Genomic DNA, 17,948 nt, shown 5'->3' with positions numbered 1-17,948 from the left:
TCCTAGTAGGCAGGTGATCAGGAATTATTTAAGCTATTTTCTAGATTTTAAAAAAAGGAGGAGGAGGGGAGTCTAAAACGGGGGGGGGGGGGGGGGGGGAGGGGTGTAAAATTCAAGATCAGCCAGGTGCTGACAATCATTGAAGCTGGACATTGGATAAACAGGGGTTCATTACACTCTTTTCTCAATTTGTGTATAGGTTTAAAATGTTCCCTAGTAAGAAAGTTTTTAAAGGGGTGCAGGGAGAGGACACAGATACAACCTGAAAACAAAACCAAGTGTCTGTCACCCTGTATTGGGACACAGAAAAATCTGGGAAGGCCTCACACTCTCAGATCGACAGCCCAGAGGGATCATGCCCTCCCAGAACAGAGACTGCATCTTCTAAGCCTCACCCTTGGTGTCCTCGACAAAATCACCTTCGAAAAATTCCCTAGAACTTTTCAAAATGAGTCTGGCACAACCCAACTTCCCCTCTTGGCCTGTAAACCTTCTGCCTCCAGAAATCACCCCTACAGCCTCATCCCACTACAAGGGCCTCTACTTCTGGTTCCAAACTAGTATGTTGAGCAATCCAGTTATTGAAATAGTTCCTGGGGGGCAGACAGATGCCTGGGTTCCAACAGCTTGTTTAGCTGGCTCCCACTCCCAGGGGGTCCAAAGTGAGGGTACTATTATCACTTTCAGAGAGTCAAGGAACACTTACCTTCCTTCTTCTTCCTCTTCCCTTTAACTTCCCCTTGTTCCTAAAAGAAATGTTTCTATGATCTGAAGTGGATTTTTTCAATCTCAACTCTATCGACATCTTGGGCTGAAAAATTTCTGGTTGTGGGGGGCGGGGCTGTCTTGTGCATTATAGGATGTTCAGCAGCATCCCTAGTCTCCACTCACTAAAGGAGGGGAGCACACACCCCAGCCCCAGTTGTGACAACCAAAACTGTCCCAGACATTGCCACATGTTCCCTGGGAGAGCGGGGGCAGCAAAAACTGCCCCTGCTTGAGAACCACTGGTCTAAAGGATATTGAAAACCCAAGTCCCATGTTGTCCTGGCAAAAAAAAAAAAAAAAAAATGAGGATATACAGTTCATTTCCATATGCAGTATTAGACACATTTTAACTTATAAATTTGTAAGTATAGGGGTGCCTGGGTGGCTCAGTCAGTTGAATGTCTGACTTCAGCTCAGGTCATGATCCCACAGTGTGTGAGTTGGAGCCCTGCATTGGGCTCTGTGCTGACAGACAGCTCAGAGCCTGGAGCCTGCTTAGGATTCTGTGTCTCTCTCTCTGCCCTTCCCCCGCCTCTCAAAAATAAATAAACCTTAAAAAAATTTTTTTAATAAATAAAATAAATTTGTGAGTACAAATATTTAAGACATGCTGCATCCTAAGCCAGAAACACATAAATTAACAAGAGAAAACTAAACTCATAACACTCCCAGCTATTTTTCCTGTCTTTGTGGTTTCCCCGTGTAAATCTGGTTTCCTCCAAATTATCCTGTTTGCCTGTCAATGTGGTAATCATTTCACCCAGGCCTTCTTTGAAGTGCCCCCATAATTTGTGTTAGAAGGAAAAACTTCTAATGACTCTCTGAGCACTCCCCAAGGTATGCTGGCTCTCCGGCATTTAACTGGTGTCACAGGAAAACAGAATCCCCCAAAAGAAGGTTTCCTAACGAAATCGCAAAAAAAGGCATCACCAACATGTCCTCCTGTTACAACTTCAAATAACACCAGATTCCCAACGTGACCAAGAAGCACAACACAGCTAAACCAGCCGGTGTAAGGGGTTGCAACATCCATGGGGAAATACTGTTACATTTCTTCATTAGGCAGAAGGAGTTTCCCACTATATTTAAATGGGATGCTCCCTTCTTGAGAAGAAAGAAAATGTTTTCCAGTCTGCAGAGGCCTTACATTAGCCCCAGTCTATCATCCATCCATCTTTGGGGAACAGACATACATAGCTGTCTCTCCTCCCCATCCCATCAGACTCCCCAGCTCTACTCAGGGGTTCTCCAAAGCCCCCCTCACCCTAGGGAGATGCTGACTTGTTTCTTCCTCTCTGATGTTTGTGGACAGGGAAGCACTGGGTGTGGGGGATTCTGCCCATTTCTCCCTCTGTTACCCCCATGCCACTGGATCACCCCACTCCTAGATTCTGGCCAAGGCCTCCTCACTAACTTCCTGGTTTCACATTTCCCCTCCAGATTTTATGCCAATGATGGTCTTTCAAGAGCACAAGCCAGAGGACCTAGAACCCTTCTGCGGTTTCCCATTCCCTGTCACTGGATACAATCCCAGCTTCCTTGGTGCGCAGACTTGTGGAGCCCACCCAATGTCTGACCCAGGAGAAGCCTGAGCAAGGGCAGTATGAGCGCTGAGTGGGAAGGCGCACACACATAAGGGATTTATCCACTGGATATATGGTGGAGGGAGAAAAAGGAAGAGGGTGTTAAACATAATGACCTTAAATTTTCCTTTCAACCCTGACTTGTGATTCTCAGAACTCCTGGGCCTGCCATTCAGAGCCTGCCATCATCATCTGACCCCAAGCCTCTGGCACAGTAATGCCAAACTGTCCCCCACAAATGCCCCTCCCACAGTGCTGCACATGGTTACCCCACTTCTATGGGATGACTTCTTTCCGTGTTGTCTTGCATTTTTTTTTAATTGCCAAAGGGACTGTGCTAGTGGCAACAGAATAAAATCAGATTGAAGTATTTAAGATGAAGCCTGTCAACCACTGGCAGCCCAGAGCACACACCCACCGCTCCTTCGCATCACACACACACACACACACACACACACACACACACACACACACATGCACAATCCACTCATTGGATACTTGATCTTATACTGTGCCTTAGAGAGGAGGATATTTAATTCAGACATGCATTCACTCATCTCTCCAGCACCCCACAGGTCAAGTCTAGTCAGTTCATCTGCTTCAACTGCTGTTGTTCCATCAGTGAGGGAATGGAAGGCAGGGAGAGATCGGGTATGTCGCTCAAAATCACAGATTAGCTGGCAGTAGAGTTGAGACCACAAAAAGAGCCCCTAACCCCGTGTTCGCTATTACACTGTGAAGCACTCTTCACCCACACTGCAGAATGCAGTGTTGTACAGACAGAAGGAAGAAATAAATACCTGTTGAAAGAATAACCTACAGAGACAGGGTAGTACAGCGGTTGGTTCAGAACGTGGACTCTGAACCCAGGCTGCCTAGCTTAGAATCTGGCTGTCATTTACCTAACTGTGCGACCTAAGTCAATCGACGGGGCCTCAAGGACACCTCCTTTACAAGGTCAGGTGAGAATTAGATACCTTAATATCCATAAAGCACCCAAAACAGTATCTGGTACATATGCTAATAAAATTACCATCAGACCTCTAACACAAGCCCGAACACAGTAAGAATCATCCTTCTTAAAATTTAGGCTGGCAAATCAAAACTAAATCTTGTTAGCTCTATACCCTGTCCCAAAAGAAATCAACATGGGGGAGAAACTCAAATGACAGTACTCAAAATAATATTTAAGTGACCCAGTGGCTTGAGACCATTACTACAGGGAGGAAGGACCTCATAGATCAAAGGCATTGTAACACCTACTGCACCAAAGAATAAAAAACCTTAACCGCCTCTAGCAGGCATTATCTAAGTAAAGTGGGCTGCAAATCTGCGGGAGAATTGTTTTCGCCATGATAATATTTCTAGTAAATTGCTGCCTCTATACTAAACGTACTGGCGTTGCAGAGCTGGCATACTAATAGAAAGATTATTACAGAAACACTATTAACATGAATTAGATATTATTAAAGACTCAACACTACAACAGTGCCTGATTACAAGAGATTTCAGGCTGTATTGCTTAATGGGAAGATAAAAGTGTTAATTAAGCCCCCTCTTACAGCATGTCCCTAGGCAGGTCTGTACACCACAGGTAGCAAGAGGTCTGTGTACGAAATGAGAAGCCAGTAACGCCAACCCAGTTGGATACAGTCCTACGGGAAGATGGGGAAAGAACAGGAAGAGCCAAGGTTTTCTGCACAGGAGGGGTATCCTGGGAAAGCAGACAAGTATCCAAACTTAATCTGAATCTCAGGTTTGTTTGTTTGTTTGTTTTCCTTAGCTACTTCCTCAGCAATACTTCTAAAACCTCCTTTGCTTAAGTGAAGGAGATCAAATAACTCAACATGAGATTGGCGACTCTGAATAAGCAGCGTAAGCAGGGAGAGGCAGAGAAAGCCTTGCCATTATTACCCAAACCTTCCCAGGCAACCAGAAGACACTGAATAGCTCTCCCGGCAGCACCTTGGCCCAAAGCATCTCATCGCAAACAGGCTAAAGCTCTCAGTGGCTCTTAAAGAGTTGCTAGACTCAAGGCATTAGCCATGGGTTTCAGGATCTATTTTGCTTTCCCACCTTGTTAATTAACTAATCAGGGATGGCAAAGCACTTCACAAACATAAACTGTCAGGGAAACGCTAAGTAAATTCGCCTACCTGGTCTAAATGTCAATACTAAATTAGGAAAGGGGGAAGAGCCGAGCGGGAGGCTGAGCTGTCCTCAGCTGCTGCAATCCTGGGGCCAGGGTTCGCTAACACAAGGCTGACCGACCCGTGTGCCCTGCAGCAGCCTCCAGCCCCGGGGCAGGGCTCTCAGGCAGGACTTCTGGAAGGGAAACCTGGACTAGGGCCACCCCGGGGCAAAGGGAAGGCTGCGCGCCAGGCGCATCCTTGAGGCTCAGCCTCCATCTCCCCGCATCTCTGAGATGTCAACAAACCCCGACCACAAAGTGAAACTTTCCGGGCCCCCGCTGTCGCGCTGGGTCTCTGCCCTCTGCCCGGGAGCGCGTCGCGGGGACAGGTGTGGAGCCGGGCCTCGGGAGGAGACCCCCGCCCCCAGCCCCTGCGATTGTGTAATCAGCCGGGGAGGGGGGGGCTCGGCACCGGCCCCACGCTGGGCTGCAGATGCGCGGCCCGGGGACCCCGCGGCAGGCGCGGCGCCCGGGGGTTGTAGGGGGTTGGGGAGGCCTTTCGTCCCGCCTCCCGGGACCGCCCCCGGGAGGCCAGGGGAGCCGCGGCGCTGACACAGCCCGGAGGGGGCGCCCGAGCGGCAGACCGATGCCGAGGAGGGGGCGCGAGGGCTTGGTAGCGCGGCCGGTCTTACCTGCGCGCTGGGCCGGCAAGGCGGGAGGCGGCTCGGGATGCCGGGGCGGCGGGCGGCAGCGCTGGCAGCCAGCGGGCCACGGCATGTAAGGAACCGCGGCGGCGGCTGCGGCGTCGGCGGCGGCGGCAGCGGCGGGCGCGGGACTGACAGCCCCAGGCCCCGCCTCCAGCCCTGGGCCCCGCCCCCTCCGCGGCCGCGCGGCTGGCCCTGCCTACTCCGCCCACCGCCGGGGTCAAGCTCGGTCCACCAGCCCGGCGGGCGGGGGCGCTCGCTTCCGATTGGTCTGAGAGATATCCGCCCCGCCCACTCCCCGCCTCCTCCCTGGCAGGGAGCGGCGCGTGCGCGGTGGCTGCGAAGGGTAACGCAGAGAGCTGAGTGCTGGCGTTCTCGGGCCCCAGCGGTGGGTACCGGGCGTCCTTCCTCATCCGGGATGTCTGGGAGCCCTGGATGGCCCTGAGGAACCAGGAATCAAACTCAGACTACATGGTGGATGGTCCTTATTCACCTGTGAACGGATCTACGGGAGAAAAAACAAACCAGAATAGGCCAGGCTCTAACCAGAGGAGACCCCAAAATTGTGAACTGCAACAGAAAACGAGCCACCAGCCTGGACGCATCTGCGACGGGTCCCAGGGGTGCTTTATCCAGCAAGTGTGATGTGTGTGCAGAGGGTCTAGTAGTTGAGAAATGAGGTTAGGGCATTAGGGTTGTGCCAGCAGAAAAAGTGAGTGAGGCTGAAGTAAGTGGCCCTTCTCCAGCACCTAACTCTTCCTCCTCCCCCACCCCCTGTCCATACTCTCCCCTCTGTGCTGGTTCCAGTACCTTCAGCCTGCAAACAAGATCAAGTCTCTCCCGGGGGTGCCTGGGTGGCTCAGTCGGTAAAGCGTCTGACTTTGGCTCAGTTCATGATCTCGCGGTCTTTGAGTTCGAGCCCCGCGTCAGGCTCTGTGCTGACGGCTTGGAGCCTGGAGCCTGCTTCGGATTCTGTGTCTCCCTCTCTCTCCGCCCCTCCCCTGCTCATGCTCTGTCTCTCTCTGTCTCAAAAATAAATAAGACATTTAAAAAACATTAAAAAAAAAAAAAAAGATAAAGTCTCTCCCAGCAAGAATACACTGAGACCCTGCAATTCCACTCCTAAGTATATACTCAAGGAAATTGGAAACATCTACACAAAAACTTGCACACAGATGTTCGTAGCCTATTCATTAATGGCCATAAGTGGAAACAATCGGAGGGTCCATCATCTGATGACAGGGTAAATTACGGTTTATCCATACAATGGAATATTACTGGGCCATAAAAAGGAATGAAGTACACATACATGCTATAATATGGAGAAACATTGAAAACTAAGTGAAGAAAGTCAGACACAAATGACCACATGGCATGTGAGTTTGTTTATACGAAATGTCTGGAATACACAAATCTACAGAAAGTAGGTGAATGGTTGCCAGGGAACCATGGAAAAGGAGAAATGGGGAGTGACTGCTAATGGGCATGAGGTTTCTTTTGGGGGTGATGAAAATGTTCTCGAACTAGATAGGAGTGATGATGATACAACTTTGTGAATATACTAAAAACCACTGGATAATACACTTTAAAGGAGTGAAAGGTATGGCATGTGAATTGTTCTCATTAAAAAAAAAAAAAATCAATGCATCTAACAGAAACAAAAAGAAAACACGCAGCTCCCTTGAGGCTGTACGCCTTAGAGCTAGCTACCTTGCAGGTTCCCAGACCTTCACACCCGAGATTCTTGCAAAGGTGGCATACATGTTTTTACCAGAACTTCCTCATCTCCCATTTATACACTAGTTCCCTAGAGTGTGGCTTCTACTGGTACCAGAGCTGAAATCTGCTCTCTCCTGGAATCCTGAAGGTTTCTGTGAGCCTGAGGGTTCCTGGTTCTCTTCCTCCTCTCCATTCTTTCTGTCTTGACTTTTTCCTTGGCCAGCTTTTTCTGTGGCTGTTTCCAAAATCCTTTCTAGGTTCTGTTATCCGTGTCTATGAGTTCAGTTACTGCTTCAAATTCTAACCTCCACCTGATGTTCACAGGTTTCTCAAACTCAGTGTGTCCTAAGCAACTTGTCATCTTCCCTGCCCCCACTCTCTCCTTTCTCTCCAGTAGTGATATCTATTGCTGCATACTAGGACCTGGGAGTTATCCTTGATTTTTCCCTCTTCCCTCTTCTAGAGTCAACCACCAATTTTTATCCCCTAAGTGTTCCTAAATCCCACAGTCCTTCTCTATTGGTACTACCACAGCCCTGACCCACACCCCCCATCATCTTATGCCTTCTAATTCCCACCCCCATCTTTTCTTGTCTTCAAATCCAGCTTCCAAAGAGCTGTGGAAGTGAACACCCATTGCTTTAGCTTACATAGCTGGCATTCCTCTTTCTTAAGATAGCAACACCCTGATCTTGCTTTGGGAACCCACCCTTTCCCATTAGATACAGGCTTGGTGAGACTGTCAATCAAGATGCTGAGCTTACCCAACCTAGGCTAGGTGTGCCCTCAAGCTGAGGCAATAGGACAGTCTTCATCTGGTATGTGGATCCCAGGCAGAGCCACATAAACAATGAAAGTGGTTGGACCTGATTGTTCCCAACCAAGGAGACCCCCAGTCAATTCCTGCTATCTCTGTGCTGGCAGTTCCCTTCAGAGCCCGGGTGCTGCGGTTCTTCCTTCGGTTTTCTGGACGATTCTACCTCTCTCCAAAGTATCCATTCCTTCTTTGGAAATTAACCAGAGTTGCCTGCAACCATGGCACCTAATGGATACAGAAATATGCCTAAAACACAAACCGTGTCTTTACCTACTGACAAGTGGTTAGCAGCATCCCATCGCCCACGGGAGAGCCTTCAAGCTCTGTGACCCAGCCCTGGCCTGCCTCTCCCACATCTTTGCTCCCCACTCTCTGCCTTTTGCCCTTGCATTTCTGCCCTTCTAAATTGCTTGGAGATTCATGTCCACACACTGTAAGATTTCATGCCTCTGCGTGCACGAGGCCCCTCTGTGTAGAATACCCTTCCCTGTTTACCCAGCTAGCTTCATCCTTTGCTGAGTTCTCCTCCAGAAAACTTTTCCTGGCTCCCCCTGCTCTGAACTCGCTGCCTTTTTCTGTGTTCTTAAAGCACCCTACTCTTCTGCCTACCATTGTACTTACTGTCATGGTATCTTACTTATCCATTTAACTATCAGCCTCTCCCACTAAACCTGGAGTTCCTCAAAGGCTTAGCCTTCCTTTCTTTATCTTTAGGGCTTAACACAGTGCCTGGCCCATGGCAGGTGCTCACAACCCTTCCTTTCTTCTTTGCCTCTATAAGTCCTGACTAAGAAAAAGAGATGTCATTGAGGGACATTAACAAGCATTTTCCCCAGAAGGATGAGAAGAAAAAAATTCATGCCTAAAGCATCTCATACAGGTTGTCCCGTAACTGTATTCCAATTCAAAAAAAAAAAAAAAGAAAGTTCCAGAAGACAGCTAAACCCTCAGTAAGACTAAAAGGCACTTATTTAAATGATATGACTCTGATCTCAAAAATCCACTCAATTTCTCCTGAAAGTCTTCATGCCTTAATGAGATGCGAAATTAAGTAACTCAGACAATTGTACTCATATGGTTCCTAAGTGGCAAGGTGTGTTTTTGTGCTTACTTGTGATCATAGCTGAAGAATAAACAATGTAACAAGCAAATGCATAGTTTCATTTGGACGTCTGTTGTGAAACACACGCTACCTCGAGTGGCATTATGTAGCCATCTATGGCAAATGTTGAAGACATTAGGTGGGTTCTAGTCCCACCTTGGCCACAACCATCTGCTTGACTTTGGCTGAGTCCCTGTCCTTGGATATTTGCAGTCAGCCTCCCCAGTACCCATTCCTTCATTATACCACCAATCAGAACCACAAAATTCCTTTGGAAAAGCAGTTTTTCTCCACTCTAACCCAAACGGTCTTACTTAACCTGACTCCAAACTCCAGGAGTTAGGCCTAATAGTCCTAAAGCAATCATTCTATCCCATCTCTTTAGTTACACAAATTAGTTCAAAGGAAGACATGAAGCCCAGTCCAGACAATGAGATTTGAGAAGACATTTTCTAGGACTCCTGACAAGAAGAAGATTGCTGTCTATGCTGTAGCTCCTATCAATAATATAAGGCCTAGAATTAATACAGCCATATGTGACCACAAGGATAAAGACTAGACTGCCAGGCAGTGGATGAATCCTGAGGAAGGCAGAATGGGAAAATAGAAAATAAACAGAAACCTCAGGTACGTTGTTGAGCAGTGAGCTGCTGGATCAAGCCATACCTGAAACTATTGTCCCATACGTTCCAGTTATATGGAAATATAACCTTCCCTTCATTGTTAGAGTTTAGTTTTCTGTTAACATGAGTAGTCCTAACAAAAACACTTAACAATCTCTCTGGGACTCTATTTTCCCATTAGTAAAATAAAGATAATATGAGGAGTCTTTAAGAATTCTGCCAGCTTTCACATCCTCTAAGTCTCTGAAGGGCAAATATACTCAAAAAGATGTAAGTGCATTATCATTTACTAGTAAGCACTAAGGAAAAGAAGACTCTCCAGTATAACCCAACAAAAGACAGCTGAAACTAGAAATACAAACAGAAATCCTCAAGCTTTAGCCTATACCAGGAGTTACCCAGATCTCTACCCTCCCCCCCCCCCCCACATTTCAGCCGCTTGTTTCTACACTCTGAAAATAGTGAGGGAGGGAAGGAGGGGTGGTCTGGGAAGGAAGCATATAAGGTGGCCCTGCTTTCCGACTGTCTTCTTACCATGGTGCCCATGGCTTTAGACCCATGGTTCAGATTCTGACCTCTTCTACTTGAACTCTTAGACCTGAGAACGCCCCTGCACCTTCTCTCTCCCCCCACATCTGACCTCTGGATCACGCATTTAACTTGCCAGCCTCCCCCCATGTCTGCATTCCCAGCACTGATCACCTTCAATCAGTGGGAAGTGATGATATATTAGCCAGCAAGTCCAGAGCACAGATTTGTCTATCCGTAGCAACAAGGCCTAGAGGAAGGAGACCAGGATGGTTATTTAGTGGAGGAGAGTCACTTAATAAATGAGATTAAGCACCTTGAAGCCTGAAGGGTTGAACAAATTGTTTGATACACTGCGCTGGCAATTATGTAGAAAGGTTTCACACATGGGATATGTAGCCCTTTTAAAATAATGCATTTGGACAAGCAATTGTAATCATCACCTTAATTTGTCAAAGCATTGCCTGGGTCCCTGTCCAATACTGCAATGGGACACCAAGGCCATACCTGAAGGCGCTGGGAACCTCAGGAAGGGGCAATGTGGAAAGAACGCAAGTTGCTTTCCTGGAAATAGAAGTTAAGAACATGCTGCTGATTATGCTTGCTCTTTGTTCTGACTTTGCAAAATTCATGGGAAAAGACAGATTTCAGCACAGCTTTGATTGATTCATTTAACATTTTATGGCCAGATAACCTTTGCATGCAGAGGTGACTAAGACAATGTTCCTATTCTTCAGGAGCTTAGGAGCTGGGGGAGGAAATGGACACTAGATCAGTCAGGTCACAGCAGGAGACAGAGCTCACCCCGTGTGGCTCAAGTGAAGACTTCAATGAAAGGACTATTGGGAGAGGGGGAGGCACCCAGACACCAACAACAGCAGGAAACCATTACCACCCCTAAGAATGAAGACCAAGCAGAGGCAACACGAGAGGGGAGCGCGAAGGAGAGGCTGCCTCATAGGAGCTGTAGTCAGACAGAGGTCTTGCCTGGGGAATGGCTTCAGAGCAGAGCCAGAAGGGAAAAAGCACCTTGGGCCCTTACCGTCCTCCCATTCTCTAGTCTGCAAGTGCCTATCATCGACCAACCCGAACAGAAAACCCTCCAGCAAGTCCACATGATGCAATCCAGAGGGTTCAGCCACCCAGGGAAGGAATAAAGCAGAGAAGGGTGGAGAATGGATCCGGCAGCATTAACAAAGAATCGGTCCACTCCACCCCACTGGCCATCCAGCCTCTCTTTTTGCCCTCACTGGAGGGAAGAAGGGACACTCAGAAATGGGTAGGATGGTTTGAACCCGCCCTGAATCACTCCCTGCCCCATCTAGCCCATTGCTGCCCTGCTATATGTCACCATCCCGGCCAGCACTGATGTGGCCCTGCTGTTTCTCTGCCTTGAAGAGTTAAAGGGGTGGGCAGTGAACGGCCCCCAAAAGAGAAAGAATACTACTCAACTAAACAGCTTTCCTCTGGCCTATCCCCCATCTCCTACCCAGCCCTCTTCTGTTCTGTGTCATTGTTAATCATACAGAGATGCCCAACCATTTTCTGTCTCTCCAGGGGATTCTCATTATCTTTCTGATGTTTCCTCCCTCTCCCTTCTATGGGGGAAGGGTTGAGTAGCCAGTGCTGGTTCCCTGTCATGTGCTGAGATGAGGTTTCAGAGGTAGGGAGGAGACAGATCTTAGAGAACCTGTAGCAGGAGCAGGCAGAAAATTAATAGGAAGGTGGTTACCTAGCATATGATTCCATTTATATGAAATTTCCAGAATAAGCCAATCGATAGAGACAGAACGCAGACTAATGGTTTCTAGGGGCTCAGGGGAAGCAGGATGAGATATGACTGTTTAATGAGCATGAGGCTTCCTTTTGGGGTGATGAAAATGCTCTGGAACTAGAGAGTGGTGATGGTTGTACAACATTGTGAATGTACCCAATGCCACTGAATTGTGTACTTTAAAAATAGCTAAAATGGTGACTTCTATGTTATGTGAATTTTATCACAATAAAAAAAATTAGGCAGTTGGATTTTATATTAATGGGAGGCAGAAGACACTCAAGGGTTCCAGGGTGAATCTGGTGGTGACTGAGGTAAACGGAGCTGCAGGAGAATCATTTGACCTTGAACTTCCTCCTTGGAGCATCTCTTTTGTTCGGCATGGGGAAGCGATGGGGGTAAAGAAGAGCTGGGAGGGAACAGGGCAAGTAGAGTATGCTGACTCCAGAAAGGGAGAAGGGCAGGCATCTGGGCCATATACTTTTCCTGGAATTTGTTTTTTTTTTATGTCATGGATTTTCTATCGTGTTTATTCATTCGTTTGTGATTACTCAGCATTCTATCACCTTCTCATTGGGAAGAATTCCAAGTAGGGGGTTTCCTTCTTTGTAAATCTTGGTTGTAGGGAGCGACCTTCCTCCCAGTGGCCAGCATGGGAAGGCCAGAGACTCTCCCTCTGGCCCCGCACCCCCACCTGCCGACCACACCAGATCTCAGGTATCTAGCTCAGCTAGCAGAGTCCTCCTTCTGGGGCTTTGAATCACAGAGCGTGATGCAAAGACAGAGGAGGTAAGAGACAACTGATGACAGTTGAGCCCCTGGGTGAGCGTCCACTGGAAGCAGCAGTGGCTGGAGTAGGGGCTCTGGCCTTGGTGTCCAGGGGCAGCTGCACCCGACAGCATCTTCACTACACTAACCCTGAGGGGTGACCCCTGGCTGTGGTAGTCGCTGCCTGGCCTCTCGTCCTGGTTATCTTCTGAGCCTGATTTGCCAGTCTCCTTCAATCCTCAAGCTACCTGCTATCCTTCCAATGCATTCCTTGGGTGTTCAAGTGAGAGCTTATTTCTGTGACTTATAACTAAAGACCCCGGTACATTGATGTGGCCTCATCACCTCCCTTAAAACAGAGAACATGGTGCATTCCAATTCAGTGCTGACGGCTCCTTGCAAACTCGAAGTGCTGTCTGCACCTTGATGTGTGTGTGTGTGTGTGTGTGTGTGTGTATGCGTGCGTTTCACTTTAAACGTTACAGATGTGAAAACAAACTGCATTTCCATGCGCTGAGTTATGGTAACTATGGTGACGGACAGAAAGAGCACGGTCTAGAAGTTAGAAGACCAGGCCACGCTAGTTGTGCAACCTTGGGCAAGTCAGTTTCCTGTCAATTCAGGCTGAGATGAACCGCGGGCCCTTTACCACTACTTAAGATTCTGGGATTCGGAAAATGCAAAGGAAACCATTTATGTTACCACCGTGCCTAAGAAAACAAAGTATTCTCTCTCACAAAGAGGCTCCATCTGATTCAGTGTCATACAGTGAAGACAACCTCAACTGTCAGTCTTTACTTCATCCATTAAATTATGCAGAGCCTTGTAGACAAGCAACAAAAGTTAACATCAGCCCCATCTCCCGTGGGGTATGCCATCCACAATAGTAATACTAATGACAGCTCCCACTTGGATCAGCACCTACCGCATGCCAAACACTGTTCGGAGAGTTTTACATACATTAGCTCATTTCATCCCAACAAACAACCCCAGGAAGTGCCATTATAACCCCTTTTTACAGATGACAAGGCAGGAGCACAGAAAGGTTAGGTAACTTACCCAAGGTCACACAGCTAGTAGGTGACAGAGCCAGTATTCAATGGTGTGCTTGTTATCGCTCACCTATTCCAAGTTACGTGGTAGCAATGTAATTTCCCATCGAAGATGACGCAGGTGTGTGGTTCACGCTATTAAACAGCTTCTAGTCCACGCTTTGCCTCCACAAAGGCTGCATCTAATCTTAATCAGGCTGGAAAAGTGAGCATCCATCACATTTGAACACTTCAAGTAGAGGATCTAGCAAGGGAATCCCACTCGTCCTCTGAGGGCTGGTCCCACTGTTTAGTGGCATCCCATTTCTCCAGAAAGCCCTGACATATATCCTCTTTCACACTTGAGAGCTTTCAACTTTAATCAAATTTGGAGAGCAGTGGGGAAGGTGTTGAAAAACCACAGTCAACATTTCTTCTGTGATGAGTCTTTGCATTGAGGGCCTGGACCACCCAAAGTTGACTGTAGGCGACCTCGGGCAAATTATTGCTACTTCTGAATAGTCTCCCCTGTGACATTCATTTGCTCAGGAACTAGCACCTGTTCTGTGTCGAGTGCTGAGCTGAGTCCTGGAAACAGGAAGGGTTGGAGGGGTGGCTGGGTGGGTAGATGTTAGGCCAGTGGTTCTCAGCCAGGTTGGGCTAGGAGTCACCTAATGGAGCTTTTCAAAATAAATGTTCACACTCGCTGGGTCCTGATACCCAGGTGGAGGCTGTCATGGCAGGTGGCTCTGGGGGCCCCATTTTTCAAAAAAGTCTCTCCCATATATATCTCCTCTTCCTTAACCCCCCCAACCCCTCACCCCGAGTACACTTATTCTTTCAGAGCCACTGAAGTTGGTGATTTCTGAGGCTACGTGGAGCCCCAAGTAAAATTCTGTGGTTCATTCATTAATAGATGTCTCAATTCAACATTTATGGAACGCCTAGTCTGTACCAAACATTGGAAGCCTGGGATGAATAAGACCTGGGTAGACTGTCCTTGTGCCCTGGAAGCTCTCAATCTGGTTGAGGCAGACCAACAAGCAAAATGCCAGCATCTATATGACATGAAGAGCCTGGGATGTAAGGGAACATTTTTTTAAAATTTTATTTATTTTGAGAGAGAGCAAGCAAGTGGGGGAGGGGCAAAGAGAGAAGGAGACTGAGAATCCCAAGCAGGCTCCATGCCATCAGCACAAACCCCAATGTGGGGCTCAAACCTACAAACTGTGAGGTCATGACCTGAGCCAAAATCAAGAGTCGGATGCATAACCCACTGAGCCACCCAGGCTTCCAGTAAGGGAGCATTTTATCAACTGAATGTCCCTTGGTTGACAGTTCAGCTTTCCCTTCTCCAGAAAAAAGGTGATTGCTTTCTTTTCAAAGTTCCTCTTTCCCAATGATCAAATACAATAGTGTAAGAAACCCCTGACAGGTTCCAAACCTCCTGCATCTACCTTCCTTCTGGTTTCAGATGCAAAGGACATTCTCCACGACACGAGGCGCAAACCCTGCGTGCTGACGTTCCTCCATCAAAAGGCCGTTTTAACGAGGAACTCGGGTTCAGGCATCAGCCATAGAACATTAATATTCATGGTTAATATTTGCAAAAAAAAACCCCTTCATTTCAATCTTTTGTTTCTGTTGGGGTGGGGGGAGTCTTAAAATGGCCAGAAATTCCCAATTCCTATTTATTCTATCTAGGCCTTTTCTTTGGGGCTTCCATTATTTCATCAGGGTTGGCAAGGAAAGTTGGTTCTGCTCCTGTCCAAGTGTTAAATGGATACTCATGTGTCTCTTCGCCACACTGGTATAATTAATTTTATTGCAAATAGGATTTTTCTTTCTTCGCCTTTGCATGCAAATGTGTTCCCCTTTCAGTGTTTGTATAATAGCAGTAATTCTTTCATTTGTACAAAAGGACATGCACCATTTTGGCAGATAGATGGAGCTTTGATGGAGAGATTATTACATTTCCAAAAGCAAAGAGAATAAATCAGAATTTAGCCAGACGCTGACTAAACACTCCCCTTCCCCCAACCGCACTGATCTCGGGCCAAGTGGCTAACACACCGTGCCTTCCTCCCAGAGAGTAACACTTGCAGAACAGTGGGACCTTGCTGGCTACTGTCTGTGCTTTGCCCTTCTCTGCCCTGCTCTGTGCACGCTCTCACCTGGGCTCCCTTGCTGTCTGGCTTCTGCTCGGGTTTGGCCAATGCGAGGCAACAGCCTGGGAATAGAGTGTGGGAGTAGAGGGAGGGTGGAGTATTCACTTCCCTGCTCCCTCCCTGTTTGCCATGGCTCCGGAGAGTGACTGTGCTCCTCCTAGGCCACAACTCCTCTGCGGTCACCTTCTTCTGCAATCCCAGCTCCCACTGGACTCTGGTAATCCGCTTCCTTCTCTGTGCTACACCAGGCTAGACCCTGGGAGCTTCACTACCTGCTGTTGGCTAACTCTGCCCACATCTATATAAATAGGCCTTGCGTCCAACCCCTTTGAGTGTGTCCTTTCCTTCCAGGACGCTGAGAGAACCACCATATTCCCAAGATGTCACTTAGTTCACTAGAACCATACACACACACACACTATAGCACCGGGAAAGTGATAAGGAAACCCAAGATCACTGAAGTGTAAAGGCGTCTGTATGTCTGTACAGAGTTTTTAGAAATTCCACCAAGCAGAGGAGGAGTTTTCCCTAGGCACATCTAGCTTCATGTAAGTCATGGTGAGGTTTTTCCTACCTGTCACTTAGTCACCTTCTTCTGGTCACAGCCCCCAGATTTTCCTTAAGGAACCATCTCTTCCCTTCTCTTGGTACATGTGGATTAGGCAGGGCTATTCTCTCCCTCAGTTATGAGAAAATATGAGACTCAGTGCCATCACTCAGTGTGTCACATTTCCCAAACCACAGTGTTGGGTCAGGGATGGGCATGTGATATAAGCCAGGCCAGTAAAAACCACTTGGATGAAATTCTCAGACCTTGGCTAGGGCAGCTAGGAAAAAAGGTGCTTTCCTTCCTCTGATGTGGCTAAGGACATAAACTGAAGCTTTGGTGGCCATCTGCCATAAGGTAAAGAGCCTGCCTGAGAAGTGAATGATCACAGAGGAAGCAGAGCTAAGAAGCGAAGAGAGAAAAACCAGGTTCCAATCACGACACTAGCCCTGGATCAAGCCTTGCTTTGCCTTTGCAATTACATGAGCAAATGTTCGTTTTTTACATTACTTAAGCTGGGTTTCTGTCACTTGCAACTGAAAGATTCCCAACTAGTACATTGAAGATGGAATCTCTTTAAAGCTAGGAACCATCATGGACTGGGTAGGGGGAAGACAGAGAAGAAAAACAAATTTACTATTTCTGGAGCATCTGTTGTGGTGCTCTAGAAGAGAGCACATACAACTGTAGGTTAATTTATTTAATTCTCAAAATAACTTTGCTCTTCTATGTTGAGGAACTTGCCAATTGCTGCACAATTAGCAAATGGCAGGGTTAAGTTCAAACCAAGGACAGTCTGCCTTGCAAAGTTATATTTGTTCCACTCAGATATGCTGCCATCATGATGATCTTCTTCATCTTCCTCCTCATTATCTCATTCCCCTTCCCTTTCCCCTCGTCTTCCTTCTCCCCCCTCCTCTACCTCCTCTTCCTCCTCCTCCTCCTCCTCCTCCTCCTCCTTCTTCTTCTGGAAGCTCAGTGAGTATTCGGACCACAATACCATGAAGCTGAGATTCTTGGTCACCAGAAAACCCAGACCATGAAACATATATATGTGTGTGTGTGTACAAAGAACTATGACATGAAAGAGAGAGTGATCAATGCCAATAAACAGGAACAGACATCATATTGAGAAGGATTACTTCCATTTGAGGCATTGGAAGAGTTCAGACACAGATGGCAGAAGGGAATCCAAACATAAGAGTCTGAGCAAAGACATCAAGATTGGGAATGCCAGATCACAGAAAGATTCAGTTTGCACATTTACAAACTTCCGTCATTCTCCAAGGTTCTCTCCTTGGCTGCTTTCTCAATTTTCTCTTTTTCATTTCATTTTAATGTAGTATGTTAGGAACATTTAACATAAGGCTTTACCCTGCTAACAAGTTTTTATGTGCACAATCAGTATTGCTGACTATGGGTACAATGTCTACAGCAGGTCTCTAGGCCTTATTCATCTTGCTTAACTGAAACTTTATGTTCATTGATTTATAACTCCCCATACCCCCCTCCTCTACCCAGACCTTGCAACCCCACTCCACTCTATAATTCTCCGAGTGAATGAATTTGACTATTTTAGATCCCTCATGTAAGTGGAATCATGCAGTACGTGTCTTTCTGTGACTGGTTCGTTTCACTCAGCATAATGCCCTCAAAGTTTATCCATGTTGTTACATATGACAGAA

General features: G+C 47.3%; 1 protein-coding gene across 1 annotated transcript in view; it reads right to left on the bottom strand.

The window, feature by feature from the left end:
- The window catches only part of HIVEP3 (HIVEP zinc finger 3), a 475,566-nt gene extending 470,362 nt beyond the window's left edge, over positions 1-5,204 (bottom strand). The window contains exon 1 of the mRNA XM_047869023.1: positions 5,175-5,204. The gene's annotated coding sequence lies outside the window, so the exon portion shown is untranslated. The remainder of the gene's footprint in view (positions 1-5,174) is intronic.
- Between the last annotated feature and the right edge of the window lie 12,744 nt (positions 5,205-17,948).

This window comes from Prionailurus viverrinus, chromosome C1, assembly GCF_022837055.1.
Source record: "Prionailurus viverrinus isolate Anna chromosome C1, UM_Priviv_1.0, whole genome shotgun sequence".
NCBI lineage: Eukaryota > Metazoa > Chordata > Mammalia > Carnivora > Felidae > Prionailurus > Prionailurus viverrinus.
Note: the sequence above shows the minus strand (reverse complement) of the source record. Positions and strands in the feature narration are given on the sequence as shown.